The sequence below is a fragment of the Cetorhinus maximus genome, chromosome 11 (assembly GCF_964194155.1).
Source record: "Cetorhinus maximus chromosome 11, sCetMax3.hap1.1, whole genome shotgun sequence".
Classification (NCBI taxonomy): Eukaryota; Metazoa; Chordata; class Chondrichthyes; order Lamniformes; family Cetorhinidae; genus Cetorhinus; species Cetorhinus maximus.
This window is the reverse complement of record NC_135889.1, coordinates 70,719,588-70,739,321: the sequence shown is the minus strand read 5'-3', so window position 1 is coordinate 70,739,321 and position 19,734 is coordinate 70,719,588. Positions and strand designations below refer to the sequence as shown.

At 43.7% G+C, this 19,734-nt stretch overlaps 1 long non-coding RNA gene across 1 annotated transcript in view; it reads left to right on the top strand.

Annotated features, from left to right (window-relative positions):
- LOC144686289 (uncharacterized) overlaps positions 1-1,773 on the top strand; it is a 95,298-nt gene extending 93,525 nt beyond the window's left edge. Inside the window, exon 3 of the long non-coding RNA XR_013577891.1 lies at positions 1,655-1,773. This is a non-coding gene — a long non-coding RNA (uncharacterized LOC144686289). The remainder of the gene's footprint in view (positions 1-1,654) is intronic.
- The last annotated feature ends 17,961 nt before the right edge of the window (positions 1,774-19,734 follow it).

The window sequence follows — 19,734 nt, the reverse complement described above, 5'->3', positions numbered from 1 at the left end:
TCTGTCACAAACATTAAAAATAGAGAAAAAAAAAATCCTGACATGTCCCCTCATGTGACACTGTCACATGAGTTGGGACATGTCCATAATTTTTACAAAAACTTTAATAAAATTTTTTAAAACCTACATGAAACCTCATCCCGCCTGTGGATGAGGTTTCATGCTTTTTCTAATTCCCACTGAGGTCCATTAATTAGCTAAATGACTCTGTCAATAGCCTCAATTGGCCATTGACAGGTCGGCAGATGCACAGCTGATTTTGCTGCCCCCCGCCTACCGGAAAATTTAAATGGGGTGCAGTGATGTCGGGAGTTCTGCCTGACATCACTGTGCGTCATTTAATGTGTTGGTGAGTGGGCCCCGCCCCCTGCTCGCCGACAGGAAAATCCTGCCCCATGTGACAGTGTCACATGAGGGGACATGTCAGGAAGTTTTTTTCACATCTTTATTGACTGTTTGAAACCTGAGCCGATCTCCCTGAGGCAGCACTTAGCCTCAGGGAGATGAGTGCATTCTTTTGTGCGCATGCACGAAAGGGCGCACTCCCAGCTTAGGGAATTCCCCACCTCACCCGCACAGGGAGTGCATAGCGCTTACTGGTGGACATCACGCTGGGCGGGCCAATTAAGGCCTGTAAAAATGTCAAATGGCAGCACGCCCTCTACCAGGAGCACCGATCGGGAACCTGCCCACTCGCGCCTGTTCCCGGACAACCCCCCCCCGACGGGGGGGATGATCCTGCCCATAGAGATTCTTAAACAATGCATCATGTAGGGAAAATAGTACAGCTAAAGGATTAGAACTTGGGAAATGTAACAAATATTTAAGCTCAAGTCCCCAGAGAAAATGAAAACCTCTGTGAGGTAAGTTTATTGGGTAATCTGAAAACTGCTTTTCTCCCTTTGTTATTGAATTTTGCATGTATCTGTTATGTTATGAATGTAATGCATAATATATAGTGTGACAAATGAACAACCAACATATTGAAGTACTGAAAAAATAATTTTCAGGGGTACAACTGATACTTTTTTAATGAACGTGTGTTTTGGGGGGAGAAGAGTCAAATAAATGTTTATATTTTTTAAACTAGTTGCATTTCGATGAATACAAAATTTGAGCTTATCAATGTATTTCTTGCTCATGTCATAAATGCTTCACGAAATTTAATGTTATTGATAATGCCATCTTATTGTGAAGGAGAACAATGTTTTATATGTTCACAAGTATAGTTAATGATTGTAGTATTGCCTTTTGCAATGGCTGATAAAATACTACAGTAGAAATAAGATTATGATGCAGTAAAAAATTCAACTACTTTGGACTTTGAGAATTCCACTTATAATACAACAACCAGGAACCCTTTACTATGCCAAAAATAGTGTGAAAATCCAATAATCTAATAAATTCTCACTCACAATATCTATAATCAAAACCAAATGCAACCAACTGGTTATTTAGCTGTATTTAAAAGCAAGGACTCTAGATTAATAAAAAAATTCAATAAAATAATCTTAAACTAAAAGATACAAATTAATTTTTTTGTTATACAGCAGAATTCTAGGCATGTTGAATCATTGAAGGGTAAATCATTCTGCCAAGTATCCTGGTGGGTCTTTGTGTTAGTTTTCTAATACATTGCACTACTAATTGGCAGGATACAGATTCCCCCATGATTCCAAATGTGTTGAGTTTTCAAACTCAGCTTCACCATTTGGATGAAGACACCAAGCAGTGACAAGACACTTTCCAACCGCAACAAAGGATGATCAAAAGGTTAGTTGACCGAACCATTTCTATCCGACTCTTTGCTTGCAGTTTTCGTTTGGGAATGATAATGATGTTGAAGGGGTCTTAAAGTATAATTAATGTTACTGCCATTTTGAGCTGAACTAGCTTTGAATAGGTTATTTTTGAATGGTTAGGAATATACAGTCGAAGTGCACAATGGCAGTCATTGCAGACTGTAGATACTTAAACAGTCCTGAGAAGTGTAACAAATGTTATCTTTTTTTTTTGCAGCATAAACCCACTGATGACAGAACTATGAAGAGAAATGGTCTCAACCTCAAAGTCAGGTGTTTTGGGAAGTTATAAATAGAAAATGGAACATACTCCTGCGCTGTCTAATGTAACCTAGTCAAATCAGAAAACTAATAAAATCTTAAACATTATTCGTGGTCCCCGTGTATTGTTTTATTTTTCAGTATTAAATTAACTCTTTGAGTCAATCAATATTCACTTTTGGTTCAATTCTACCAAAATGGCCAAATCTGGATCAATCAAATTGTTCCACAAGCGGTAAGGTCTATATTGGATATTAAGACCTGAATAGGCAGTTAGGTAGCATGTGCACATTTCGGGCCAGAAGTGTACCCTAGCCATATTGGGTCACAACAAGCAAGAGGCATTTATTACCCACACATAAAACAGCAGTGAGGCCATTTGCATATGCAAATAATGGGCCAAATCTTTGTTCCGAGGTACCCTTCTGTAAGGTTGGTTTGCCTCAGGGAAAACAAAATTTCACCAGCAGAATCTAACTCAAGAATCGCCTGCAGGAAGTAATTTACCTGAAACTGGAGCAGGAAGGATCAGAAATACAATTCCTGACCACAGCTTAAGGAACTGTATAAGGGTTTGAGCTTCATATTTCAGAATATTCTGAGAAATTTATCGTTGCAACAATCAATTCTTCACAATGCTAGTGTTCTCCCCCTCTTAAAAATGTTGGCTGTTAAATTGGATCAGACACCAAAGTGGGAACGGAAATCACAAACTATGTCCGCTCACTGTGATGCAGGGAGCACATCGTACTGTGTGCGGCCAATGATACCCATGCTGTTCATTGGCTGCACATATCAGCAGGGTTCCCAATATCACCAGTGGCTAGTGCTATTTAAAGCTAGGCTGCATCTCTCGGTGATGCATTGTTGCTGCTTGAAGTGGTGAGAGTTTCTTCAAAGGCGTACTGTGGAAGATTCAGCAATGGCTGACAATCATTGAGAGTGTGCGCCAAGGTTATCAGACACTGCACTGGAGGTCTTGGTAGAAGAGATGGAAATGAGGAGAGATGTCCAGTGCATGTTCAGGAGGCAATCATTTTTTCACTAATACCGATTTTCTTCAATTCCCTCTCTCACTAGACCCTTGGTTCCCTAACATTTCTGGGAAATTATCTGTATCCTTTTTTGTGAAGACAGAACCAAAATATGTGTTCAATTCTTCTGCCATTTCTTTGTTCCCCATTATAATTTCCCCTGTTTCTGACTGTAAGGGACCTGCATTTGTCTTTGCTAATCTTTTTCTCTTTACATATTTATATAAGATTTTACAGTCAGTTTTTATGTTCCCTGCAAGTATACTCTCATACTCAATTTTCCCCTTCTTGATCAATCATTTTGTACACCTTTGCTGAATTCTAAACTGCTCCCAATCCTCAGGCTTGATGCTTTTTCTGGCAATTTTACATGTCTCCTTTTTGGATCTAACACCATTCCTAATTTCTTTGTAGTCCATGGTTGAGCCACCTTTCCTGTTTTATTTTTGCGCTAGACAGGGATGAATAATTGTTGTAATTCATGAATACGTTCCTTAAATATTAGCCATTGCCTATCCATCGTCAACCCTTTTAGTAAGGTTCTCATCCATCATTGTCAACTCACGCCTCATACCCTCATAGTTCCCTTTACTTAGATTCAAGACACTAGCTTCAGATTCAGCTTCTTCACTCTCCATCTTAATGAACAATTCTATCATTTTATGGTCGCTCTTCCCCAAGGGACCTCACACAAGAAGATTGTTAATTAATCCTTTCTCATTGCACAATACCCAGTCAAGGATAGCCTGCTCTCTAGTTGGTTCCTCCACGTATTGGTCTAAAAGAACCATCACGTGCACACTCCAGGAAATCCTCCTCCACAATACTATTGCTAGTTTGGTTTGTCCAATCTATATGTAGGTTAAAATCAGCCATGATTACAGTTGTACCCTTATTGCATGTGTTTCTAATTTCCTGTTTAACACATTCCCCTACACCTCCGTTACTGTTTGGGGCCCTATAGACAACCCCCACCAATGTTTTCTGCCCCTTGGTGTTTCTTATCTCCACCCAAATAGATTCCACATCATGATTTTCCGAGCCAATATCCTTCCTCACTATTGCATTAATTTCCTCCTTTACTAACAGTGCTACCCCACCATCTTTCCCTACTTGTCAGTCCTTTCTAAATTGTAAATACCCCTGGATGTTCAGTTCCCATCCTTGGTCACCTTGCAGCCATGTCTCCGTAATTGCAACTATATCATAGCCGTTTATGTCTATTTGCGCTGTTAATTCATCTACTTTATTGCGAATGCTCCATGCATCAAGATACAATGCCTTTAGACTTGTCTTTTTAACATTGTTAGTCATCTTAGCTTTGTTTTGCACTATGACCCCATTTGTTTTTCACCCTTGTTTTTTCTTCCTTCCACTTTTGCTTCTTACTTTCCTGTCGTTCGTTCCTATCCTTGTTTCCCCCTCCCCTGTCTCCTGCTCAGATTCACATTCCCCTGCCATTCTGGTTTAAACCCTCCCTGACAAACACCACCCCCTCCCCCACCCCCACCCCCACCCACCACCACCCCATGCCGAGGACATTGGTCCCGGACTTGCCCAGGTGCAACCCATCCTGTTTGTACTGGTCCCATTTTCCCCAGAACCCCAATGTCCCAGGAATCTGAATCCCTCCCCTCTACACTATTCCTTCAGCCACGTACTTGTCCAACATATCCTATTATTTCTATTCTCGCTAGCATGTGGCACTGGTAGTAATCCTGAGATTACTACCTTTGAGGTCCTACTTTTTAATTTAAGTCCTAATTTCCCCATATTCAGCTTGTAGGACCTCATCCCTTTTTTTATCACCTATATAGCTGGTACCAATATATACCACGGCCACTGGCTGTTCACTCTCCCTCTTCAGAATGCTCTGCAGCCTCTCTGAAACATCCTTGACCCTGGCACCAGGGAGGCAACATACCATCCTGGAGTCTCTTTTGCAGTCGCAGAAACACTTGTCTGTTCCCCTTACTATTGAATCACCTATCATTATAGCCCTGCCATTCTCCTTCTTCCCTATTGTGCAGCAGAGTCACATGTGGTGCCATGGACTTGGCTCCTGCTGCTTTCCCCTGAGAAGCTGTCTCCCCCAACAGCATCCAAAACAGTATACCTGTTAGAGAGGGGACAGCCACAGGGGACTCCTGCACTACCTGCCTTCCTCTACTCTGCCTGGTGGTCACCCATCCCCTTTCAGCTTGTCAGTCTTTACCTGCGATGTGACCACCTCACTGAATGTGCTGTCCATGACAATCACAGCATGGCGAATGCTCCACAGTGAATCCACCCGCGGCTCCAGCTCCGAAATGCAGTTAGCCAGCTGCAGCTGGACACACTTCCTGCACACATCATCGCCAGGGACACTGGATGTGTCCATGACTTCCCACATAGCACAGGGGGAGCATGGGTACAAGCTCTGATGCCGTGACTTCCCTTTAGATTGCTAGATTTGTGGAAGATAAAGCTCATTAGTTACTCCCTTTAAAGAATACTAACTATGCTAGGAGCCTTATTCCACTCCAAACATTCCCACTACAGTCCAAAGTCCTTACCTTATCTTGTTTAAGCTAATGGACTGCAGTCATTTAATTAGTAGAAAAAGTAGAAGTGAAAGTACTCACCTGACCCTACTTACCAATCAGCTGCCTCCCCTGCATCACGTCACTTTTTGAATCATGACATCACTTTGAACTCCACCGCCTGAAGGTCCCGAGGGAACACCTCTCCTCTCTGGCCCCAGCCTCTGTTTCTTACACCCCTTTATACCATTCTTGCTGGCTTCTCCTCTCCAGTCTCAGCTTCTGTTTCTTACACCCTTTAATACCACTCTCGCTGACCTCTCCTTTCCAGTCTAAAACTCACCTTCTTCTAATCCTAACAGCAACTTTTAGCTAATTGCTAAATTAAAGAAAAGATGAAACTTAGATAGAATTTAACCCTTAAACATCCTCAGTCACCAATCTCCAACTGAAGCTCTCTACTCCAGCCAAACACAGCCCTCTAGTAGCTGTGGAAGTGACCGCGGCACTCAATTTTTATGCCTGTGTCTCCTTTTAGAGCTCCTAAAGTGGCCTCTGTGGGAAATCGCAAGCCTCGAACTACAATGAATCCATGAGGTCACAGATGCCATCTTTACGAGGGCACATATCTTTGTGCATTTTGCCCGGGACCAGGAAAGCCAGGATGCAACAGCAATTCGATTTGCCCAGATCTCGGGTTTCCCACAGGTGCAGGGTACCATAGACTGCACTCTCAAGGTGCTAAGATCTCTGTGGCAGCAAGGGGTCAACTAGGTCAACCTCAAGGGCTTCCACTCACTTAATGTTCAGCTGGTGTGTGACCACCACAAACGCATCATGCAGGTCTGCGCTCAGTTTCCAGGGAGCGTCCATGACTCCTACATTCTTAGTCGGTCACGATCCCTGATGTCTTCCAGGGTCCACAGAGGCTGCAGGGATAGTTCCTTGGGGACAAGGGCTACCCGTAGAGGATGTGGCTGATGACACCCGTGCAGCGGCCTCAGACTGCAGCAGAGCGAAGGTATAATGAGGCTTATGCTGCAACTTGGTGATGCAAACCATTGAGATGCTGAAAATTAGGTTCCGGTGCTTGAATCGGTCTGGTGAAGCCCTGCAATACAGTCCACAGAGGGTGTCATGCATCTTTGTCATCTGCTGTGCCCTTCACAAACTGGTGCTGCAACGGGGTGGCTGAGGAGGAGATGGAATAGCTGGCGGTCCCTGATGAGGAGGACGTGGACGGGATGAGGATGAGGAGGTCTTCGAAGGTGACGATGAAGGCGATGAGGCCCCTGTATTGACCAGACGAGGCAGGTGTGCTCTGGAGGCCCTCTTAGCCACTAGATTTGTGGAAGATGAAGACAACATGCAGTGAGAAGACACCATCGATCCTCAACTTGCATCTGTGAACGTTTGACTCCAGTCTGGCTGATGGCAGCGCACATACCCTTTGTGATAAAGTTCCTGTAATGGAGATGCAGTGGAGGCCCTAACAGTCACTGGATTCCAGGAGGATGATAATGACCATGCAGTGAGGACACCCCATGGATCCTCACATAGCCTCTGTGAATATCTAGCCTCCTGTCTGGCTGAGGGCAGCCGCTTGTGCTTTGTGATCAGGAGACATGGCCCTGAAACCTATAATGCACCTGATCCTTTGTCAGCCTTCAGCATCTGACCCCTTTAGGAGCACAGTGTCACTGGTCACAGATGCTGACGAGATGGGGTGGGGGGGTGGGCAGCCCCACCTTAAAGATGTTAAAGAGAGAATTACAGAACTCTGTGACACCTGCCCACGACATTCTGGCAGCAATGACCAGCACCATCGAGCTGCAGGAATCGCTAACGTACCCAATGAGTGTGAGGCTGGACCATGACTTTGGTCTGAAGGCTGCGCAAAGCACAAAGAAGAAGCCCTGGACTGAGACACCTGCCTTTATCTTGCATAGGAACCAAGGTTTCACATCTGAGTGACACAAACACTGCTCATCAGAACAAGGAGCCATAGGCAGGGAATTATTCTTGGGAGCTTAATTACAATAGTGAACATTATGTAAAAGTGATTAACACCTGTGCCCAGGCTGTGCAACTAGATCTTCGTAACCTTCCTAACCCTGTGTCTTGGTATTCCCCGGACATCCACAGCGGAGGTGGAGGCTGCCTGCTGACTGCTACATCCTGTCTGTGATGACCTTGGCGGGCATCTTCTGGAGGGCCAAGGCTTGGAGGGCCCCGGCCTTCTTTCTGGGTCCTGCTGTGTAGCAGTGGCATCCTCCTTGGCCTGTGGAGCTGGAGCTGCTCGGGTCACAGGGAGAGGGGATTTGGATGGATCAGACACTCCCGGAGTCACCTGGGTGGATGGCTCTGGAATGTTCACCTGCTGATCCTCCTCCTTATGGGTGTCCGAGGGTCCCTGGCTGAATCCTTGAGGAGAAGGGGGTAGCTGGAGTGAGAACAAGCTGCTCTGCACCCCTCTCGCGTACACACTGTTGGAGGCCAACAATGACATCAGCAATGGAGTTCATCCTGTGTAACAGTGTGGGACCGATGTCCTGGACCAAGGTCTCCATGGCGGCCGCCTTCCTTCCAGTGTTGACCCGGTGCATCGGTATGCCAGTGCTATGACGTCAGCCTGAAGGCAAACGGACTCCTCTATTGTGCCTTGCAACCTGAGGAGTCTACTGGACATTCCTTCCTGATGTTCCCAAGCTTGCTTTTGCAGCTTCAGCAACTGAGGTATGACTGAGTCTAGAGGCTCGTCATCTGAATCAGACTCAGCAGATTTCTGGCCTCCAGCAGTCCTCCACATGCCGGAGACCAGGGCAGTCCCTGCCACCACCTGCAGTGGATCAGACAGTGAGATGTGCTCACCAGATTGTGATCCTGAGGATACTCTAAAGCTAGGTCCCACTGAGATGTGTGTCTCTGTGCTGGTGGAGGAAGTGGGTGAGTGCAATGATGGTTCTTCAATGAAGGTGCCTTCAAGTTTTCCTTCCAAGGGGCCGTCAATGCTTGAGCCAAGGACCTGGGTCATGGATCCCTTGGCTGTTTCCCAGATGTGCCTGGAAAAGCAAGGAGAGTTAATTAGTGCATGGCAGTGTCCTGTGAAACAGGGCACATCACTTGTCTGTTGGAAGTTGCACAGCTGGATCCCCATTTTGTAGAGCACTGCTGACCTCACCGTCAGCACAGGAATGGTCCGGATCCTCACTGGCCAACTGGAATGCTCTATTTTCAAAGTCTGTGAGGACCTTGGTTTCAGGCATTCCTTCACCAGTCTGCATCCTCTCCCCCTTGTTGTGTGCCAGCTTGTCCTGCATGAATAGAGATGGAGAGAGCATGAGCAGGACACCTGCCAGGCCAAATGATAAGTATGCCTAGCAGATGTGCAGATGTGGGTGGTCAGTGGTTCCATGGACTGGATGAGGACAATGACGGTGTGTATGAGAGAGTGAATGGTGATGTCCCTTGAACTGGCAGTGAGTGAGATCTGTTAATATAGCAATCACGTTGTTAAAAACAATTACTAGTTAAACAGGTGATGGGCATTGATTATCCCATCTAAATAGAATTAAAATATACAGCTGGAACACTTTGTGTGGAAGCTACTTGGAAGTCAGTAGCACTGAGGAGTTGTCTTGAAAATAAACCAGCTTGAATCAAAAGACCAGCCTGGATTAATTCTTCCAACACAACCTCTTATTGTGAGTAACAAGATCCCTATGGATGTATGATGGGTTTGTGAGTGTGTGTTGAGAGTGATAAGAAGAGGGACTTACCCTGGTGGAATGGAGGAGTTCATTTATCCTTTTTTGGCACTGGGTGGCTGTCCCCTTTTGTGGGGCATTGGTGCTGACCACAGCTGCCACTGCCTCCCATGCTGAATTAGTGATGTTGCTGCCCCTCCTGTGTCCAGAGCCAAGATAGAGGACATCATGGTGAGCCTCCACTGTGTCCAAAAGATGCTTGAAGGATGCATTATTAAACTGGGGGGCTGCCATCTTCTTGCCTTTCAGGGCCATGCCTTCAGTGCTGCAGTCCTGGGCTTGAAGCACTGACAGGTATGCATGTGGATATGCTTTAAATATGGCACCCAATATGAGGAAGTGGTGAGGTGATGGTATGGCAGGCAAATGAGAGCGTGCCTGCCATCAAAATGGCATGTTTCCCAGGAATACATAAAAATGTGATGGGACTGGGATGATGTGGCGTGAAAAGCCGCCATCGCAGCCGGCAAGTAAAATGTTGTTTTTCCTGACCGCTACTGCACTTAGTGCAAAATCTGAGACGATTCCCTCAACCTCACTGCAACTAATGTTACAACTGGTGCCTGGGTAAGGTTCCCCCAAATTTGTTATGATCCCAGATGAGGTACCCTAAATTGTTATGCTCCTAGATAAGGAGAAGTGAACTGGCTCCCTTTCTTTATTCTTTTTTTATTCTTTATTCAACACCCTCTTTTGGTTGCAACAAGGATTTAAATTTAAAAAGGATTCCTTCTTTCCATGGATACCTTTTCCCAGTCTAAATGTATTTGTGTTTTTGAAGGAGCCAATTTAATCAGACTTTCTTGAGTTAAAGAAAGACTGAGTTTATTAGTTTCTAAAACTTGAGGGGCAAAAATAATAAAAATGCAACACATATACACACAGATTAGAAATGAGAAGTAAGTCCAGAAATAAAAGTCAAAAAGATATGCAAATCAGTCTTTGGCTGGTCCGTGAGGAATGGATGATGAAACACTGTGGCCATTAAGTTGGATTCGGGGAGTTGACAGTTGGTTTGGAAATTCTTGGTTCTGCAGCTTAGCTGAAAGGAATTGTCCTGTTTCCTTTACGATTGTGGCTTTGCTGACTTGTGACTTGCTTCCAGCAATTGGAGAGAGGACTTTTTTTACCTGCAAGTGCAGGGATGCCTAGTTGATGTTCTTCAGCTGTGACCGTCACAGCACACACACTCACACTAGGCATGGAACACCAAAACCAGCACACACAACTAGGTTGCAGTTGGCTTTTTAACCCTGTTTCTTGTGTATTCCTGGAAGGAAAAAAACAAACATGTCTTTCACCCATATCTGCTTTCTTTTCAACTCAGATCATGTCCACAGTCTTGGATATAACTCACAGGAGACAGTTTCTGCTAAGATGGTAATCAGCCATCATTATCTTTACGACCACAAGAGATTACAGTTCAGTTTTTGCATTACATCTTTTCCTTTGAAGTGGGCCTTGACACATTTTAGGTACACCATTCCATTCTTTGGACCAGTTGGTTAAGTGTAATCCACATAGGAATTTTCCAGCAAGTTGTTACTTTACAGCCTCGGCCAGCTTTTGCCTGCATGTTCTTTTTGAAAAAAAAACCTGTCTTACTTAAGTTAAATATGTCTATAGGTAATTTGGGGCTATGACCTGTGCTCATGACACCAACTATTCCCAGAACCATGAATGATTAACACAGCTGCGTGTACATTTTGCAACTTTGCTGAACTGGGCATGCTGCACACCCCATATATGTTAATGAGGCCAAGATCTTGAAAGAGATGGTCCTCCTGCTGAAACTGTCACAAGGCAGTCAGCCCCTATTGCAATGGTTTTCCCTCCATATTTCCAGAGTTCTATCAATCCCAGGCTTTTAACAAGACCATCAAGGTTAATAAATTGGCTGTAGCTTTCTTTCAATGGTGTGGAGCTTGAATGGATGGGTCAGTAAATCCACCACCCCAATCAGTTCAACCTATGCTTCAATTATGCTCAGTGTCCATCCTAAACTGCTCACACCGAATAACAAGTGAGTTTTCAGTATAAGAACCTGTAAAATAATAGAGGTGGATGAGACTCCTCTGCCCATAGCACCTCCGGTGATTGCTCTATCTCCCAAGATATACCATAGGCATAAATGCAGATGACCATGAGCTTTTTCTGATCAGATCTTTTAAAACTAACAGCCTGCACTAATAGATATTGTAATTTACATTTTCAGCCAGGTTCTAAATTTACAATTTCTGATCCTAGCAGAGATTTTTAGAAAAATAAACAGTAATTTATCAAAGTTCAGAATCAATATTTCATTAAGATTAGAAAATAAAAGCCTATTTTCATTTTGTTGATAGCAAGCATAAACAACCATGGCTGCCAGACAAGGTCAAGTAGAATTATCAGTCCACTTTGGAGACTCAGGAGGAGCATGCCATTGATGTTGCATTTCCCCACACCCTGGGCTGAATAATATGCTCTGAAAATGGGATTGTTACGCACCTGCACCCATGTGTTATCAGACTCGATGATGTTGAGCCACATTCCCTAGGGAGAGCATCCAGACCTTTGGTGATGTCACCTGCCTCTCACTTTTCACTCTTTGACTTGCCTATCTAGAAGAATGTGTGGCCTAGCCTGATGATAGTTCTGTTAGCTGGCCCTCTTCTGCTAGGCAAGTTTCGCTATGAGCAGCAATGTCAATATTGTATCGCGATAGCTCCCTGCCAACCAGAGCAGTTCTACTCTGGGCTAGGGCACTGTTGCCTCTATCAAGTCAAGGTCGTGCATTTCAAGAAGTCAAGTAAGAGTTCCTGTTTCTTCTTTGTTTTGTCTTGCCTGTAATATACTGTAGTGTGTGGGTGAATACTAATGGAGTCCTTTTTGGGATATAACAGGATGAGTGTGAAAGAGTTGGTAAGGTGTGCAAGTGCACTGATTACAGTGGAGATGGATTGCGCTTGGCCAGCCCCCCACTTTTGATCTTGCACATTTGTCCTCAGTGGCTTGACAAGCCAAGATGACTGGAGATATGGTCAACTGCAGTGGATGACCTGAAGCACCTTCTGCACCCGTGCCGATGAACTTTTACAGCTGTCCACATAGGTGTGCTGTGAGGCTTTCAGTAGCAGTAAGGAAATATCATTTCTTCTGCTATGTCCATCAAGGCAGTTCATTTTATGTGCACTTGATAAAGGGCGGTTGGAGATAAGCATTTTCCCTCACATGTGGACACCATCCTGCATACTATCCTTATGTAGGTTGGCCCGTGAACCGACGCAGTAGCTGCTGAAATGCACAAGCAGCTATGTGGAACCACAGGTGTGAACTGGGTGACTATTGAAGACTGGGTGCAGTTACCCATCCAGCTTTGAAGTAGGATGCAGCTGACTCCTGAAAAATTGACTATCGCTGACACATCCACAAAACCTTGCTGAAAACTACTGCTACAAATATAGCTTGATATTTAAGGTTTTGTGTGATTTCCTTAAGCAATGGTTCACACAATGCTCTAATTCTCAAAGTGGCCATTTTTCATGACCAATCCTGGAATGCGTTAAGTTTCTCATCCAAGCACCAATCTGTCCTAACTGGACATCCACAAATGCACCTGATGGACTTCCCCTCATTTACCCATATTGCCAATTACAGTTCCCCAGCTCCTACTCCAGCAGAAATTTAGTCTTATCCTAGTTCTATTCTCATCGATGTCATGTTGTTTGTAAAATAATATGTAACTGCCAGATAACAGAAACAAAAAATGTTGTGGTGTTATGGTACTTGACAGGATTGATTAGGGAGGTTACGTTGAATCGCTTGTATTACTGAGGTCTTGTACATGTTGTACATTGAAATCAATGGAATAAAATGTGGACATATTCTACAAAAGATGAGCAATCCACTCCATTTGATTACCACCCAAACTGTGAAAACAAAAACCTAACTCCATGTGTTTATACTTGACTAATGTTCAATTGGCTATCACATCAATGGAAGTAATATATACCAATGTATGAAATGTACCAATGTATTGAAAACAAAAGGTTAAGTTGTAGGGTGAAAAATGCAATAGTTTACATTCAGTAGGCTGAGGTACACCAGTCACTGAAGAATCCTGAGCAGTGCAAGCAAGGCTCCTGCATCGCTCATCATCCAATTACCCTGAGGAGGCCTCTAACAGATGTTACGCCTTTCATTTCCATTAGTAAGAAGCCTGACAGCTGTTTTTGGCAGACTCTGGGGACACTTGAAAATTGGTCCAACCCTAATTTTGAGTGGGATGTTTTTCAGGCATCCTGGGGCACAAGACATTGGTCCCTGAAATTGTCTCACATCTCTGAGATCCAATTTCCACTCTTATGTTTGAATCATATGAAATTAGATTAAATGCAAATTGTGCAAAATACATATAATTTCTATATAAATACTTTAATATGAATTAAACCTCTAGTACATTTTTATTTTAAGACATCCTCTTTATTCTTATAAGATGATATAAACATTATGAATTTCAGACTAATTTTCCATTCATGGCAGTAATTTTAATTTATATCAAATTACTTTGCTCTCAACACTGCCAAGTATATGATGGTACAACATGCTTCATTGGAAAGCAACATATCCTCTGACTTACCATGAACAATCCAATGAAAGGTTCACCAGTTTTCATAAATTGTTTTCATAAATGTACACAGATGTGTAAGCCATTGTACACATTTTCTTTTTATTACTGTTCAGCTTCCATTGGTATTGAGCAATATGGTTTGCTATTACCTTAATGATAAGTGGAAATTACAGCACCATAGTTAGTGAAAAAGGAGAGGAGCAACACTGTGGCCTAAAGAGCAGCGAGAATACAGAAGCAGCAGCAAAACTGACAGGATTGGCAGCAAGGTTGGCGTCATGATCTTCCCAAACACCACCTCAGCAAATCCACATAGCTTTTCCCTTTCACACTTCCCATAAAATCAATTCACCTTAAGTAGGACTAGCTCTCAGCCCAAATTCCAACCCTCAGCCCAAACTCATGGACATGTGTTCCGTTCAAAGCTTGTTCAATTTACAAATAGGAATTCAAGAATATAATGTAATTCCTATTTTCTTTTCCCCCACTTGCAGAATCGTAATCCCAGGATTCCCTCCGAATTGTTCCCTCTCCACAGCTGCAATTTCACCAGGCATGCAGCAAAGGCTTCATTTGTATGCATACACAGTGTTTTCACCACACAAACAATGATGGAGAAAGTTCTGTTCCCAGGAAATTCTGGTTCACAGTTACAGCACAATTATTTGATGTCTTCAATCTGTGTCAGAGTTTTCCTCCACCTCAATGAAGCCCAAAGTCTTTCTTGTTCCCATGTCCTTCAATATTCCTCTTTTTAAAGCGAACATCCTATTCCCTTTAAAAAGCATTCATTTGGACTTTGCTTCAACAATAATTTTGACTGACAATTCTATATGCTACCTTCCCAACACCATCACCATCCCTCAGCCCAGCCCACCATTTAAATGATTTATTTCTAGCTTGCCCTTTAATTAATTTTAATTTGTGCCTCGTCACTACTATATTGTTGACTAGTGGAAACAACCTATCACTATTCATATCATAACAGTTCATAGTCATCCAGGTTATGACTTAACCTTCTCAGCTGTAATGAAAAAAAGATCAAAATTTTCTGCCATCTCTTGGTAACTGTAACCCTGGTGACATTGGAGTGAATCTGCGCTGCACATTTTCCAAGCATTTTACATTCATCCTTTGCTGGGGTTCCAATATTGCACACAATATATTTTGACTGCAGTCTAATTAAGATCTTGTACATGTTTGGCATTACTACTTTGCTTTTGCATCTCAAGCCTCCAGATGCAGTATTTTTTTTCTTTTTTCTGACCTTATCTATTTCCATTGCTAACTTTAATGACCTGCCTATCTGCACACCAATGTCCTTTTGCTTCTGTATTTCATTTAAAATCTGATCACTTAAAACAAATTTCTTTCCCTAATCACTACTTTTCTCCGCATCTCGCTCGAAAATGTGCATTCATATGTGCACAAGGCCCTTACTATGAATAAGCTTATTGCAGATGGTTGCATTGATAACATGACCTTGACAGAAACCTAGCTAACAGGCTACAACATTTTCCACCTTAATGAAGCCTCACTCGGGCTGTTGTAGTGGCAGTGAGGCTCTTATCACAAAACCACACAACTTAGGGTGTCCACCTACTCCTCTAGCACCTTGTCCTCCATTGAAAATTTCACTATGTTCCATCCCTCTAAAATCCTCATTCTCTACCACCCTCACCAGTACCACAGCAAGTTTCTCACCAACATATTTTCATCCTCTTTGTCCCTCCATGTTTCTGTAATCTCCTCCAGATTTATAACCATCCAAGATCTCTGTACTCCTCCAATTCTGGCCTACTGCACATACCCTATTTTCAACACTCCACCATTAGCTATGGTGCCTTCAACTGTCTGGGCCAAAAATTCTAGAGCTTATTTCCTAAACATCTGTCTCTCTCTACTTCTTTCTCCTCCTTTAAAACTTTCCTAGAACTTACATTTTGACTAAGCTTTTGGTCAAGTGTCCTAATATCTCCTTAAGTGACTTGGTGTCAAATTTTGTCTGATAATTTTCCAGTGAAGCTCTTGTGTTGTCTTGTTCCTCTATTTCTTTTAACATCTGATCACATAAATCAGTGATTTTCCCGAATCTTGCTTCCAAAATATGTTACTTCATTTTTATTTACATCATGCAGCATTCTGAAATTTTATCAATCGTAATTAAAACACTCTCACCAGAGGATGATTCCTGTTATACTTGGGTAATTTGAGCTGTTATGCTTTTAATAATGCTAGAATTCTAAGTGCTTTGCTGAACATTGTACCATTAAAAAAAAGCTTTCTCTATTTATAGATTTAATCAACAACTTCATCAATATTTTCCAAACTCCAATTGTTATTAATGGTACTGGCTTCTGACACATTTTAGAAGCTTTGCTATTTCTGCAGCACCAGAACCATTTGTATTTATTGAGCACACATTCCTCTTCAATCTTGATTTCTGGATATACAAGTTCACAATAAAGCCAAAGTACCAAACTGTAAAAGCCGGTAGCAAAATAAAAGTACAGTATGCAGTTAAAGTACAGCTTTGCGATTCTAAAGATGCTGGCCTAGAAATTCAGGTGCATAGCACGCGTACCACATGCTCTGACATGCACATCCAAAGCTAGATTATTGTATTGTGTGGCACTACCATCGTGCTAATTGGGATAGATTTTGAACAAACCTAGCAACTCAAAACCATGGGCAACCATGAGGTGCTTTGAGGCAGCAGCAGAATTGTACTCAAACACAATCTGTGACGTCATGGCCCGGCATTTCCCCCACTCTACCATTACCATCAAGCCAGGGGATCAAACCTGGTTCAATGAAGAGTGCAGGAGGGCATGCCAGGAGCAGCGCCAGGCATACCTAAAAATGAGGCGTCAACCTGGTGAAGCTACAACACAGGACTACTTGCGTGTCAAACAGCATAAGCAGTTAGCATTAGATAGAGTTAAGCGATTGCACAACCAATGGTTCAGATCTAAGTTCTGTAGCCCTGCCACATCCAGTCGTGAATTGTGGTAGACAATTAAACAACTCCCTGGGGGGAAGGCTATCCCCATCCTCAATGATGTGGGAGCCCTGCACATCAGTGCACAAGATAAGGCTGAAGCATTTGCAACAATCTTCAGCCAGAAGTGCTGGGTGGATGATCCATCTCAGCCTCCTCCTGAGGTCCCCAGCATCACAGGTGCCAGTCTTCAGCCAATTACATTCACACCACATTATATCAAGAAACAGCTGAAGGCACTGAATACTGCAAAGGCTATGGGCCCTGCCAACATTCCGGCAATAGTACTGAAGACTTGTGCTCCAGAACTTGCCGTGCCCCTAGCTAAGCTGTTCCAGTGCAGCTACAACACTGGCATCTATCCAGCAATGTGGAAAATTGCCCAGGTATGTCCTGTGCACAAAAAGCAGGACAAATCCAACCCGGCCAATTACCACCCCATCAGTCTACTCCCGATCATCAGTAAAGTGATGGAAGGGGTCATCAACAGTGCTACCAAGTGGCACTTGCTTAGCAATAACCTGCTCACTGATGATCAATTTGAATTCTTGCAGGGTCACTCAGCTCCTAACCTCATTGAGACCTTGGCTTAAACTTGAACAAAAAAGCTGAAAGCAAGAGGCGAGGTGAGCGTGACTGCCCTTGACATCAAGGTAGCATTTGACCGACTGTGGCATCAGGAAGCCCGAGCAAAACTGGAGTCAATGGGAATCGTGGAAAACTCTCTGCTGGTTGGATTCATACCTAGCACAAAGGAAGGTGGTTGTTGGAGGCCAATCATCTCAGTTCCAGGACATCACTGCAGGAGTTCCTTAGGGTAGTGTCCTAGGCCCAACCATCTGCAACTGCTTCATTAGTGACCTTCCTGCCATCATAAGGTCAGAAGTGGGGATGTTCGCTGATGATTGCACAATGTTCACCATTCGCAACTCCTCAGACACTGAAGCCGACCATGTCAAAATGCAGCAAGACCTGGAAAATATCCAGGCTTGTGTTGACAAGCGGCAAGTAACATGCGCACCATACAAGTGCCAACAATGACCATCTCCAACAAGAGAGAGTCTAGCCATCGCCTCTTGAAATTCAATAGCATTACCATTGCTGAACCCCCTACTATCAACAACCTGGGGGTTGAAACTGAACTGGACTAGCCATGGCTACAAAAGAAGGTCAGAGGCTAGGAATCCTGCAGCGAGTAACTCACCTCCTGACTCCCCAGAGCCTGTCCACCATGTACAGGGCACAAAACAGGAGTGTGATGGAATACTCTCAATGTGCCTGGATGAGTGCAGCTCGAGTAACACTCAAGAAGCTTGACACCATCCAGGACAAAGGAGCTTGATTGACACCACATCCACAAACAATCACTCCCTCCGCCACCGAACAGTAGCAGCAGTGTGTACCATCTACAAGATGCACTGAAGGAACTCACCAAGGCTCCTTAGACAGCACGGTCCAAACCCATGACCACTACCATCTAGAAGGACAAAGGCAACAGATACATGGGAACACTGCCACCTGGAAGATCCCCTCCAAGTCACTCACCATCCTGACTTGGAACTATATCACCATCCCTTCCCTGCCGTTGCATCAACATCCTGGAACTCCCTTCCTAACAGCACTGTGGGTGTACCTACACCACTTGGACTGCAGCAGTTCAAGAAGGCAACTCACCACCAACTCTTCAAGGGCAATTAGGGATGGGCAATAAATGCTGGCCGAGCCAGTGATGCCCACATCCCATGAAAAAGAAAACAAAATAAATGCTCCCAGTATAACATAAAGGAACACATGCAGACATCTGACTAGAACTGTTCCATGCGCCATATTGGTATGGATGATAACTCTGGCCGCAAAGGTTTACCGTGTCAACATAGTACATGCTCAGCAGATGCAGGAATTCTTGTCCCAAATGGTTCTGCTCTGCTCCCTATTATTGTGTGCCACCCTTTCCTACATAGCGAGGAAAGAGTTTCAGTGACTATATTGCACTATATTTGGGTAATGTGCCTGACATAGTTGAATAACTAGAGACATGTGGAGCCAGCAAGAAGTGGGTGTGAGGATGGCAGCACTAGTACCTGTCTGATGATGAGGTGGTGTATTTGGCTGTTAGGCACAAGCCCTGAGCACCAGCGAATAATGGCTAATGGATATTTTTCGGACTGGAGGAAGATTTGAGGCGGAGTTCCCCAGGGATTGGTATTGGGACCCTTGCTTTTCCTGATATATATTAATGATCTAGATCTTGGAGTGCAGGGGACAATTTCAAAGTTTGCGGATGATACAAAACTTGGAAGCATTGTAAACTGTGAGGAGGACCATGTAGAACTTCAAAAGAGCATAAAGTTGGTGGAGTGGGCAGATAGGTGACAGATGAAGTTTAATGCAGGGGCGTGTGAGGTGATTCATTTTGGTAGGAAGAACATGGAGAGACAATATAAAATAAGGGGTACACACTAAAAGGTGTGCAGGAGCAGGGGGACCTGGGTGTACATGTGCATAAGTCATTAAAGGTGGCAGAACAGTTGGTGAGAGCAGTTAATAAAGCATACAGTATCCTGGGCTTTATTAATAGGGGCATAGAGTAAAAGAGCAAGGAGGTTATGCTGAATTTGTATATGACACTAGTTAGACCTCAGCTGGAGTATTGTGTACAGTTCTGGATGACATACTTTAGGAAGGATGTGAACGCATTGGAGAGAGTGCAGGAAAGGTTTACAAAAATGGTTTCA